The sequence below is a fragment of the Sebastes umbrosus genome, chromosome 19, assembly GCF_015220745.1.
Source record: "Sebastes umbrosus isolate fSebUmb1 chromosome 19, fSebUmb1.pri, whole genome shotgun sequence".
NCBI classification, from domain to species: Eukaryota; Metazoa; Chordata; class Actinopteri; order Perciformes; family Sebastidae; genus Sebastes; species Sebastes umbrosus.
The window spans coordinates 10,033,546-10,047,463 of record NC_051287.1 but is presented as its reverse complement, the minus strand read 5'-3'; positions in this window follow the sequence as shown (position 1 = coordinate 10,047,463).

Below are 13,918 nucleotides of genomic sequence, written 5' to 3'. Positions count from 1 at the left end.
CAGTGTCCCAGTAAAAAGTCAACACTCAGTGCTTTCCCACTACATGAGACGAAGAGCACACAGACAGTGACTTTCCACTGTTGCATAAAGAGACATCATTGCATACAATGTAATTTTCCATTACATTTGCCAAAAGATCATTATAGTCCAATCATGAGGATCCGTGACCGATTCAGATAACGACGACACCTCTTTTATAAAAAGGGGGTTATTCTTGCAAAGTGCACAGCTGATTATAGAAGGAAAAGCCTTGTGTGTCTTGTTGGGTGACTGGGAGAAGGTTTTTTTTTTTTTTTTTCTTCTTTTCTTTGCATGTGAAAAGGCTGCTGGTAAATCCCCCGGCTCTTACCGTGGATTGTCCCCGGCTCAGGGTTAATGAAGTGCGGATGGAGTCTCGTTGAGCTCCCGACAGACAAAAAAAAAAAAAAAAAAGGCTTAGACCCAGAGGATCAGTGACTCTGCTTAATCCCATGGACTCCCTAATAATAATAATAATAATTCAAAAGAAAAAAAACACAAAAAAACAGAACCTTTTTGATGATATTAAGAGAGAATCAAAGCGTAATTTGCACTGTGCTCGTGGTGTGAAAGCTTTTATATTTCCTTTCATTCCTTCCAGTGGACCAAATGAGGCAAATCTGCAGCTTGCATTAACATTGTTTCAATACACTGGCAGCGTTTTGCTTAAAAAATCCACGGGGGGAGATGAAAAATAGATCAATTAAAAATGTTCAAGAAACGCATGGCCTATTTTGCCAGTTTTTCCTCAACAATGGCCACAAACGAAAAAGAACTAATTTTGCAGTTTTCATGCGCATGTGCCTTTATATGGGGCTATTATAATCTGCTGTTAGTCAGAGAACACATTACAGCAATTTATTCCCACATGCCTATAGCCTCTATTTATCCCACATACATGTATTTAGGGCATTTTGGAGTAACCTTTGAAGCACATAGAAGTGTTTCAAAAAACTAAGCAAAACCATTTTTATTACACACATATACTCTCATGTGTAATACTCCAAACAAAATGTTTGACTTTGACTTTTTTTTTTTTTAAATATGGCAGTCTGTTTTAGCCTATATGGTAAAAATGTAAATATAGGCTGCTTATGTTCAGTTTGCTGTATTTAGAGTCGATGCAGCAGGCAGGGAAAAGTAGGACAAATTATGCGTGCTACTGACCCTGCATAAGTCACAATTTCTTCCAAATATATTTTCTCCTTCATATTAAAATCTAAAATGAAAAAGTCACCCACGTTCATGCACCTATAACCAACATTTCTGTGTCTCAATAGCTGGAAATAAGGTAGAGGAAAAAAAGAGAAGGGGATGCTGGTGTTAAAATGAATCTGACTCAGCAATGAACAGAGACATTCAGAGAGATGAAGTACATGATGAAGTATCAGCAAGTGTAAAAGGGGGGAGAGTGTGAAAGAGAGCAAGCAGCCTCCCGGTTAGAGATCTGCTCCTTTGCCTGGAGGTACTGGGGGGCCGTGAGGAGGAATGAAAGCCTCACAGAGTGGAGGGGAGATAACCCCACTAATCATTTCCCCAATATGACGGGGGAGAACTACAAACTTGGGTCAGGGGCGCGGGGATTGACATCCCAATCTCAGCAAATAATGAAAGCTTTCCTCTCGGATCAGAAGGAGGGTTAGGGAGAAAGACAGGAGAGGAGAGCGGGAGAAGGGGGGATAGACGCTGGGAAGGAAGAGGTGGGGCTGCTGCTTCACAACCACACACAGAGCCTTCACTTGAAAACCTCTCATTCTTTCATTTGGACCACAGGAGGACGGTGAATATCCCCAACTGACTGACTGAAATTAGCTTCTATGACCCACTCAGGCACCCTTAAAACATCACATTCATAACATTAATAGATGACAGAACTCATAGCTTTGAGAAAAGTTTTGCAAAAACAATAAATCTGTCTTAAACAATACCTACCAATTGTTACTTTTGAAACCATAAGTCAAATTTGTCAAAACATGAGGCCTTCACACTGTCAGAACCATTTTACTCATTCAACTAGCCTAAGCTCAGTGGTGGAAGAAGAACTCTGACCTTTTAGTAAAAGTAGTACCACAGTTTAGAAATACTCTGCTACAAGTAAAAGTCATGCATTCAAACCTTTACTTAAGTAAAAGTATACAAATAGTAGCATCAAAACATACGTTAAGTACCAACAGTTAAAGTGCTGATTATGCAGAATGGCTCATTTCAGAATAATATATAAGATATATAATCGGATTATAATTATTGATGCATTAATGTGTCCATCACTTTAATGTTGCAGCTGGTAAAGGTGGAGCTCATTTGAATAATTTGTATATCCTGGTTAGCTTAATCTATAATCAGATATCATCAATTACTTGTTGATTATATTTTGCATGAATAATCTAAATCTGCAAAGTAACTAAAGTTAATTTATTCATCAGATAAATGCAGTGTGGAGTTAAAAGTACAATATTCCCCACTGAAATTAAGTATAAAGTGGCATAAAATGGATAAACTCAAGTACCTCAAAATTGTACTGTACTTGAGTAAATGTACTTAGTTACATTCCACCACTGCCTAAGCTAATGTATCAATGCTAACATAAGTAGACTAACTAACATATATGCTAACTACTGCTGCTTTCAAGCTATGTTGGCAGGATGGGAAAGTCAACATATTGGCTATTTGGTTACCCCAATTGCTACCCTATAGTAGCTAAAAGGTCACCAACTAGGCTAAATTAGTAGTTTTTTTAATGACGTATAATGTATTCGTCAGTAACAAAACAAAAAGTGTAGCTATAGCTGAATTAAATGTATTACGCCAAAAACAGACAGCAGCAAAGTGCAGTTTGCCGTAAAAAAAACATCTTTCTGCGGCCGGGAGGCGTGTTCATGGGTTTCAGGCGGGAAGAAAGTCTTTGTAACAGAGGTCAACATGTCACAGGAGTCACAGGATGTGTTTTCTGATTGGCTGCGGTTACTTTCTGGCCTAACTTCGCCGCTAAAAGTTAAACTATCCTCAACTGCATGGCAGCTAGCCGCAGTCCACACTTTCTGAATTCAGCATTTATATTTGGTTTTATTTAGATGTAGCCTGAAGCGGCGTAAGCCAGTGATGGTGGCTTCTTGGACCCATTTCGTTGACACTTCTGTCGTTCTTTTTGAGAGAAACTGAGAAACATTGTAGCTGACAAAAATTCACAATATCTCCGAATGCAACAAAGAACTTGACGTTGACCGTTTTCCCCACCTGTCAGATCGTAAACACGGTCTTTTTTATTTTTAATTCAGCATATTTTCACATTTAGTTTGATCTATTTTCTTTTTGAAAGATGGATCACTGATCTTAGCCAACATTAGGCTACCTGATTATGGCGGGCAACATTTTTATACCACACACGACACCCAACATTCAGGACTGTATCGTAATAATATATTGCACATTTCATATTGAGGAATATAAAAATGTTACTTTCTAAAAACATTTTTCTTTTTAACATTTAAAGTCAAATCTCAGTGTTTTAACAAAGAAACTGATCAATAACTTTGCCTAAATTAAAATAGAGTCCAAAATTAGCAAAACTGTTATTTGGATAAGGAAATGTAAGTAAAAAAAGAAATGAACTATAGAGTATAAGAATTTGACCATTCAATACCAACTTTTGGTACTTCGATCGGCCTATTTGGTGCTAAAGGCACAATTTAGTTGATACCCAAAAAGTGCAAAATCAGAGATATGTTGCCCCCTTTGAAGCAGCACAACTTTATTGTTAACACCCTTGATTGTTTAACGTTTATGGGGTCAGTCCTTAATTAGAATTGTCAAACAATTCTTTCAAGACACATTTAAATATAAGATATATATTTATAAATCAGATGAGTGGTGTTACTGGAGGATTTTTAGAAGAGGCGCATCTATCGGGAGGTGCCCAGCTGGTGAAGGGGAGTATTATATTAGACACAATGGATATAATCCCGATGGGAAATTATAGTAAATATTTTTTAAAGTGCTATAAAAACACACTGAGAAATTAAGATCTTAAAAAAGTTCCACAACAACTCATTCATGGACAAATTCTTGATTTCCTCTTGATATGACTTGCCTCCACTTTACTCCCATGCAGGGAGTAATGAAAGCGGTGTAGCTTGCAGCAGGGGGTCCATGTAAACCACATCACTATCAGATGATACAGAGATTATTCAATCAATACCTTGTTGTGTTACGGCAGGCTTCGCCGCCTGACACGCTGAGCTCTCAGCAGCCACTTTGGCAAAAAAAAAAAAAAAACCATACACCCCGAGGCCCTGACCCCCACCGGCCAACCAGCCCTGGAAATGCCTCTGGGAACAGACGACAACCTCGAGCAATGAGTAAATCCCACACTGATCTGGAAATGACTTCCAGACAAAGACATTCAAGGAAAAATGGCAAAGCCGGCTGTAAAATCCCACCGCAAAACCGATCATTTATTTCTTTCAGAATGAAAATGCAAAGTTATTCATCTGCGGGAGACACATTGTGATAAATTCCGCAAAGAGCAAAACAAGAGAAGGACTGAAAAATAGCCCCTCTGTGTGAAGATATAGACTGTTTGATGTACAAATATGAGTTGGCTTGACTGCCATCTATCGTGTGATTTATAGTGATGATAAACGCATCTGATAGACGACGGGAGCCATTTCACAGCTGCATCTTAATTGACGTTTTTGTGATTTTCATATTTCTATAAACTGAAAGCTTACACGAGGCTTAATAGATGGAAAGAACAAGATGTCAGACTATTTAAAAATACATTTGAATCCCAGTATACATCCAAGGTCAACAACCTCGTATAAAGCTGATTCTCCAAACCCTGAAAAAAAAGCAGATTCTTCTTACACAGTCTTCAACACAGCAGCAATTTACTATTTATAAGTGATCCCTGCATACAGCTTATAAATGTGGGAGAGTGTCCGTGATCTGGTCTCATTTGAAAGCAGGCTAAATTAAAGGGAACAGGCAGTTTCTTGGACACCCCGGTGGACCCTGGGGGTCACTGACCAGGGCCACAGGGAGGCCTCCCACCTCATAAACATAAAGGGAGGAGAGGCCATCAATAAATGATGAGGAGTGGTATACATGTATTTTTAACGGTGCTTCCGTGTGATGTCTGGCAGCTCTCTCACACTCGGTCTCCTGGTGGAGGGCAGAGAGCAGAGAAGGACCACGCATTTTTTGAATTAGGCCTTCTCCCCCGCACCCCCCCTCTCTGGGTGTTGGTCGGGGTGAGGAAGAGAAGGGGGCTGAGGTAGGGGGCCAGGTGGTCTTTGTAAAAAATAATAAATATAGATAAATAAAGTATCGACGGCTAACAGGTTCCTGCTTTTGCCAGCAGGGTCATTGCTGTCTGTCAGTGTGCATGTGAGCGCCTTTAAACACTTTAATTATGTAACCAGGATGGAGATATTAGCATGTTAGTAGGGCTCGGTGATATGAACTCAAGAGGACTGTATCAATATTCTTCGGACATTCACATATATTTTGTTATGTCAAATATATGACATACCGGGTCAGACAAAACTAAGTTTGAAAGTGTGAGACAAACTTTAGGGCTGCAACTAACAATCGTTTTCATGACGGATTCATCTCACAACTATATTTTAAGGTTAATGTTTAGTCTTTAAAATGTCAAAAGTAGCCAAAACTCACATTTGAAAAGTTGGAACCAGAAAATGTGTGGCATTTTTTATTGATAAATAACTTTTACCTTTATTTACCTTACATACTGTTTTACAAACTCTGTGTATATATACACACAGTATACATATTTACTACTTCTCTATATACATTCCTGTTTACATCTCTGTGAAATACTGTCATCAACTAAATTACTCTAATTTATATTTACTTATGTTTATATTTATTTTAACTGCACTATTTTAAGCCTTAGATTAGCATTTTGCTTTTACATTTACTTGTGTGATTTCCTCTTTTATATATATATATATATTTTATGAGCATTGTTGAAGGAACAAGAGACCAAAGATTTTTAATGCCGATGACTGCTTTGCTGGAATTGACAAATAAAGCTTGAACCTTGAATGTGACATGATTAGACAATTGATTAATCACCCGATATAGGTCATTACATATCTTGATAACGATATATATATATCAAAATATAGCATGTTTACTGATAATTCAATAAATCAATAGTCTATATGAAATTACCACATGCTTTTGTTTACTCCTGTGTGAATTAAATACTTGACAAATGAAAAGTATTTTCTCATTTAATTAAGAACTTTAGTGCAAAATAATCAGATTTTCTGAGAAATTTGAGTTAGTGTGTGTTTATTGTTATCAATTTAGATGGTGTAATTGTGTCTCATGATATATGATTTCATCATGATATGATGCCATTGAAAGACGATAAATTCTCATATTGAAATATTGCCTAGCTCTACTTAATCAACTCTAGAAAAAAAACATTAAAGGAACTTTCATAAGTTGTTTTTTTAAACTGTTGCATGGAATCATTAATAGGAGAATAAAATGATAACACGATATGACCACATCACCACAGTACGAATTAAAGTTATTATCACCCAGCCCTACGTGTTGAAAAAGTATATGTGATTCTTTCATTCACGGAGGTGGAGTATTAAACAAATATATCCGAGTTCTATATTATAGAATTGAACATGTCAACACGTGTATTTTTTACAAGCTGCCAAATTCACCCCCCCAAAAAAACAAAAAAACATAAACTGTTGATTTTCTTTTTACAATTTGGTTCTTTTGAGCGTTCCGAGTCTCAGCTCTGGATAAATTATGGGAAAGTTGCAGAAATACCGAGGGAGCCTCGCTGTGGTTTCTGGCAGGAAGGAAGTGATTGATGTTGCTTGTAGCCTACAGGGGAGCGAGGCAGCAGACACACGACAATCGATTCAATCAGCGATGGCAGGCAGGAATGACAACGCAGCCTCGGTTTGATTCACAAGATTTCACTGAATTATTGTCATTATCAAAGTGCAGGCAGGCATTACACTACTGATATACACTTCTACCAGCACTTTGGTGTGGTAGTGCTGCAGGGCTCTACTCTATTAACACATCAGTGTTAGAAAAACAAACAGGGACATTGTGTTAATTTGTTCTATCAGTTCATTAGAACTGAATCAACAGATCCGGTGGATTTGAGCATCTGTCACTGAGCTCTGTGATTGGACAAACAACTCACTAATCAAGTCTGGTCAACTGCAAATAACTGTCGCTGAAAAATCAAAGCTCATTGTGGTATTACTAATAAGCCCTATTTAAATCGCGATTAATTGCAAATTATTCACACATTTTTTATCTGTTAAAAATGTACCTTAAAGGGAAATTTGTCAAGTATTTAATACTCTTATCAACATGGGAGTGGGCAAATATGCTTGCTTTATGCAAATGTATGTATATATTTATTATTGGAAATCAATTAACAACACAAAACAATGACAAATATTGTCCAGAAACCCTCACAGGTACTGCATTTAGCATAACAAATATGCTCAAATCATAACATGGCAAACTGAAGCCCAACAGGCAACAACAGCTGTCAGTGTGTCAGTGTGCTGACTTGACTATGAATTGTCCCCTTTACATGTTTGTAAAGGGGAGTCTCGTGGGTGCCCATAGAACCCATTTTTCATTCACATATCTTGAGGTCAGAGGTCAAGGAACCCCTGCGAAAATGGCCATGCCAGTTTTTCTTCACCAAAATTTAGCGCAAGTTTGGAGCGTTATTTAACCTCCTTTGCGACAAGCTAGTATGACATGGTTGGTACCAATGGATTCCTTAGGTTTTTTAGTTTCTTATGATACCAGTATCTTCACTTTGACAGCCGTAATATTAGCTATTATATAAAACAACAGTTCAACTACTAATACTAACTAATTCATTGTTTGGACAATAGTTCAAAATGCTCATCACAAGTTCAAGGTGGCATCTTCAAATTGCTCGTTTTGTCCAACCAATTCTCAAAATTGTGAACAAATTAAAACAACTTTTGAGTTCCGTACACAATGCAACCCACATGCTATTTCACTTAGGTTCATTTGGTAGTTAACATAATTATTAGACTATGCAAACACACACATAAACATCAGCCATGTCTGTACTCATTCATGTGCACCAGTGTCCACATACATGCACGGACAAGAACGCGGCTATTTTGTGTGTGTGTGTGTGTGTGTGTGTTTGAGCTTGTTTGCCCACACACAATATTTATGTGTACCTGTGCTCTTGCAGGGTGTCAGGTGTGTTCGTCTAGGGGCCAGACATGTTGGAGCATCAGTCAAGAGTGGACGAGTTGGGGACTTAAAGGGGGGCCAAAAAGCCCCTAATTGGACAAGTGAGACTGGTGGCGGTGAGGCTGACTGTGGGGAAGACAATCTACCTCAGTGACCACTCCTTGACATGCCATTTGCCTCTGAGGACCCCCAGGGCTGGCCGAGCAGCTGCCCGACAGAGCCATAACTCCAGGCCAAGGCGAGGACCTCGGGCTAACAAGCCGATAACGAAAAAGACTGGTGTGAGCGTGAGGGGGAGAGACAGCGGAGAGCGGTAAAGCAAAAGTAGGAATAGACCGAGAAGTCGAGAGGAAACACAGATGTGCTACGACACTTTTCCTGCTCGCAGAAACTTTATTCTCTTACACGCACAGAAGCCGGGAGATCTCACACTGCCGAGAGGATGGCTTTAATCGCAAAAAGGAGCGGTGTGGTTTCCCTGCCTTGCTCCGGATCCTAATGCTCATTTCATCATCAGACGAACTGACACCGATATATTTACATGGAGCGGAAGCGGCAGAGGAATTTTGAGGCATGATGCCTGGGAGATCAGAGGCCTGGTTTATAGAATGGAGGCAGCACAAACAAACAACAGTAAAGGCCTCTGGCTCTGCACACACACACACACACTCATAAACACAGACGCCCACAGACACCCACACCTACGCTATATACACCTGAGTGGAGGGAAACACACTCTCCCAGGTTTGAAGTTTGTCTGGAGTGGCAAGCCGAATAAAGCGTGTGAAGCGTGATGCCAGGTAGGAGAGGAAACCGGCTTCAAACGGTTATCAATACAATTGGCTGTGCCAGGCGCGGCAGTTTAACCTCTTTAGCGCGCCGGATGTCTGCTAACTGGATGTGACGCTTCCTCTGGAAGGCGCCTTCTGTGGTGTCGTCTTCACAAAAGACTCACAGGGGCCTGATGGGTACTGAGAGTCCCAGTTTAACTGTGCGGCGCCTCGTCCCTTTGACAGTCCCCAAACTCAGCCGTAATAACACCCCGAGAAAACACAACAAATTCTCCCACTTGCCAGAGAATAAAAATAATAAAAAAAAAGAGAAAAACACAGGTTGTGATGTGCAGTGGAAATTTGCAAAACAGTAAATAGTGATTCAAGTGCCTCTCACAACAGATGTCTCAAGTTAGCCTGTTTATGGGAATCAACTTTTCCTGACTGCTCTCATAACACTTTTCCCTAAGAATATCAACACACAGTAAAGGACAAACACCGTGAGCCATACAAAATAATTCTAACATATTTGTAAACATTGACACAAGTACAAAGATAAACAGGCTCCCTATAAAAATCCACCACATCAAATATTTTTCTACACGGCACTGCAGCGTGATTTTGAATCTGCAACTCCATCTCGCTTGTCGGTTGTTATATATTATGCAATTACTTGCAGTGTAAATAAATACCCATAAACACACGGTTTTAGCCGATTTAAAAGGCTGAGAGGAAATCGCGTGTGATCGTGTGCCCGCTGGTCAAACACCATCATCTGATGGCATCAATGTATGTCACATATCCTGAGGCGGGAATGAAAATGAATTCAGAGGCTTCCAGTTTTGCCAAGACGAAGAGGAGCTGGGAAGGAAAAAGGGCAGGGGCGCAGCCTGCCAAGGATGTGGCGGAGGCATTAGGGATTGCAGCTGGCGCACAAGTCAGGCTGGCTGGGCGCGGCAGAAGCAGCAGCCCCCCTGCACCCCTTGATCCTACGCAGAGGCAGGTCTCAGCAGACCTGCGGGTGCCAAGACACCGCCATCCAAACCTGGAACCGTCAGCCTCCACATGGACACATGAATACAGGAGGAGGAAAAAAAAAAATGCACATAACGCACACGCGTCTGCCGTATATGCATGCAGGCACACAAACATGTCCTCCTTCGCTTTGCACCACCACCCCCCCCACACACACACCTCTGACAGGCTGTACACAGATGTTCCCGTGATAACTATGACAATGTCAACACACATACTGCTGCCTAACTCGCATCCTAAGTCATAATGAACTAGAGGCACTGAGCCTACATTGCTTCTTCTGGGCTTCTCTCTGACAATTTGTAGACTGCTTCTGGCTCCGGGTTTGTATCCTGACCCCGAGGAGGAGAAGAGGGACGAACAGAAAAGATGCTCAGACAATAACAGCAACTGTGTGTATATATATACATCTATGGCAAGCTGATCAGGATGGAGAGATGTGTCACAGGGTACACCCAGGCTTTCCATTTTAGCGCCACATCGGTGTGTGACCCTGCGGAGCGGCTGTCCCCTTCAATTAGGCCTGGGAGAGGATTAGCAGCGAGGGGGAGGCAGGGGGACAGGTAAAGAAGTAGCGGGGGGGGGAGATAGAGTAACTGGTGCAGCTAACGGAGTATTAAAGAAAGGGGAGGTTGAGTCATAAGACGCAGCGGAGGGAAAGGTGAGGAGTCAGCGGGGGGTGGGGAAGATAGACCGGCTGATATGAGGACCCAGGCAGAGGCAGTGTGGTGATACAGGGGAGAGTAACTATAGCTCAGCTGCATCATGTTCTGCTCAGGCTCCTATAGGAGAGTGACACACACACTGACACACAGGCTGGATGTGCTGCGGAGGAGGGAGAGTCTGGCCCTTTGATGCTTCGCTCCCAAAATTAGGTAGAAAGAAGACTTTTTTAAAGGATGCATAAAAGAACTTGGCACTTTTGAATAGAGAACGTCCTGTGGTGGAAAAGTAGTAGTGTAGTAGTAGGGTGGTCTGTTCATTTTAAAAAAAGGAAGTCAAGGCTTGAGTGTCACAGGCAAGAGTCCTATTAAAATATTGAACTAGATGATCATAATATCATGTAAAGGACTAATAATGATAGCCTATATTATTTTATATACACTGGGATTCTTTACATTGTATAAAACATGATAAACAATATATTTTGAGTGTCACTATGTTGCTCTATAGTTTTTTTTTAGGGCTGTCAAAGTTAACGTGATAATAACATGTTACCGCAAATTAATTTCTTTATTTATTATTGATTTATTTAGTTAGTTATAGCAGGCTCAGTTTTAAAGCCAGAGTGAAGATACTGTTATCAAACTAGAAAATCTAAGGAATCCATTGGTATCAACTATGTCATACTAGCTTGTCGCAAAGGAGGCTGAATAATGCTCCAAACTTATGCTAAATTGTGGCGAGGAAAAACTGGCATGGCCATTTTCAAAGGGGTCCCTTGACCTCTGACCTCAAGATATGTGAATGAAAATGGGTTCTATGGGTACCCACGAGTCTCCCCTTTACAGACATGCCCACTTTATGATAATCACGTGCAGTTTAGGACATAGTCATAGTCAAGTCACTGACGCACTGACAGCTGTTGTTGCCTGTTGGGCTTGAGTTTGCCATGTTATGATTTGAGCATATCTTTATGCTAGATGCAGTACCTGTGAGGGTTTCTGGACAATATTTGTCATTGTTTTGTGTTGCTAATTGATTTCCAATAATGAATATATACATAGATTTGCATAAAACAAGCATATTTTCCTACTCCCATGTTGATAAGAGTATTAAATACTTGACAAATGTCCCTTCAAGGTACATTTTGAATAGATACAAAATGTGTGATTAATTTGCGATGAATCACGATTAACTATGGACAATCATGTGATTAAATATTTTAATCGTTTGACAGCAGTATCCTCAAACTGGATTTTTTTCTTAGTTTATTGGGGGTCTTCTTCAAAGATTGTGTGACTTTTATTCCAAAATATAGATGACTATTATTATTTTCACCCCCAAAATCCTTGTTGATGCTTCCAGATTTGGTGTCAAAACAGTTTAGTGATTTAATTTCAGTCAGTTCTGGGAGTACATTTTCTTTTTTACCATGGTGACATTACAGATTTCCCCTTTAATTACCCTGTGCCCAATATCAGAAATCACCATTTGAAAGATTTAGCAAACAAAAAAAGGCTAGTTGTTTAGATTTTTTTGTTCATTCACAGTCAGCAAACAAGTGGAGCATCAGGTGATGTTTTAAATATTTTATAATGACGACTATGTCCTGTTTAATTAAGCATGACTTGAGAGAAGAAAGACGGAAGTGACCTTTGCCCTTAATTTCAGATTCAATGGAGAAAAGCTGTGGCAACTCCACTCTGAAACCCAACTAAACAACAACAACAACACTGTGCTGCTTTCCTGCTGCTCATCTCCATTACAGCGAGCCTCCACCACGATTACCAACAAGGGAGCACTGTGAGGCCTCCACGCTGAGAAAAACTGGTCTGACAGCTCTACTAAACGAGATGGAGGGGATGACGAAGCGAGAGAAAGCCGCGAAGAACTATCGCACGGCTTCCAGCATCTACGCACACACACACAGTTAAATCAACTGCTGCTTTCTATTTTGGATGCTTTTATCACTTTGGAGCGCTCACCTGAGCTCCCCTCGAAGCTATTAATTTTAAGCCACAAAGTTTACTGCCAGTGCATTGCCTTACATTTCCGCCTCCGCTAAGAGAGGGGAGGGTAGAGGAGAGGAAAGAAAAAAAAAAAAAAAGGCAAAGAGTAACTTATTGTTTTTATATGAGATCTATTCCCCCGGTGTTCTGGTCAATAATGACTTGATATATCAGTGACTGCCTTGCTATTTGCACTGTTTTCGGCGTGTTGTCTCTGCCTGTGATTGAGCGGAGCTATTTCCACGCGTGGAGAGAGGTGGTTGAGGACCAGGGAGGCTAACGTCTGTTTGATCAAAGTTTATGTGAAATTTCCCGGGGCCGCCGAGGGAGTCGCTGTTTATGAACTGTAATAAAAAGAGTCATTTTGACGGCGTGACCCCGGTGCACAGGCGGGAGGTTGGGGGGGTAGGATTTGGTTATGTCTCTGTTTGCGAGGAGGAGGCGCTCACATAGGCCTTGGAGAAAGAGAGGAAGGGAAATGGAAAGCGAAGCAAGTAGTGAGGAAGATGTCATTTTTTTCCCCGAGGTGAGGGGCTGAAAAGACAAAATGCAGAGTAAAAGAGAGTGGTTATAAAGGATAGAAAAGAGTGAAGGAAGGAAGGAGGGAGTGAATGGGGGGAGATTACACCCCCGTGTTGTCTTAGCAGCCCAGCCAACAGCTCTTAATGAAACACTTTGGTTCAATTTCTGATTCATCTCGCACAGCGTGATCAGCTTTGTCCCCAACTCTCCTCCTCTCATCTGAATTTAATGCATCGTAAATGAGAAATTAGAATGCGCACGTTTTCTGCAGACGGCTCTCAAAACGGGAGGACAAAGGGAAGGAGATGATGAATATGCGCGCCGTTCCCGGCTGCCGCCCTTAAGTACGTTATGAGAAAACGGCAGTCGATAAATACGTATAAATAGTAACCTTTGAGAAAATCAAATAATGTTGACCTTTCTCGGAGTCGATGGTGTAATCCTCTGTGCCCCTGGCTGCCTGTGGAGACACTTGAACAGTATCACACTTTTAATGAAGAGATGATTGGTCTCCAGGTTGAAAAGCTTACAGCTGGACTTGGACAGATGCTCTCCAAAAGCATACTAAATGATAAGGTTAACGTCACATTAGCTATTCCTCTCATAGGATGAAATAAAATCTTAATTCGTTCTTTTTAT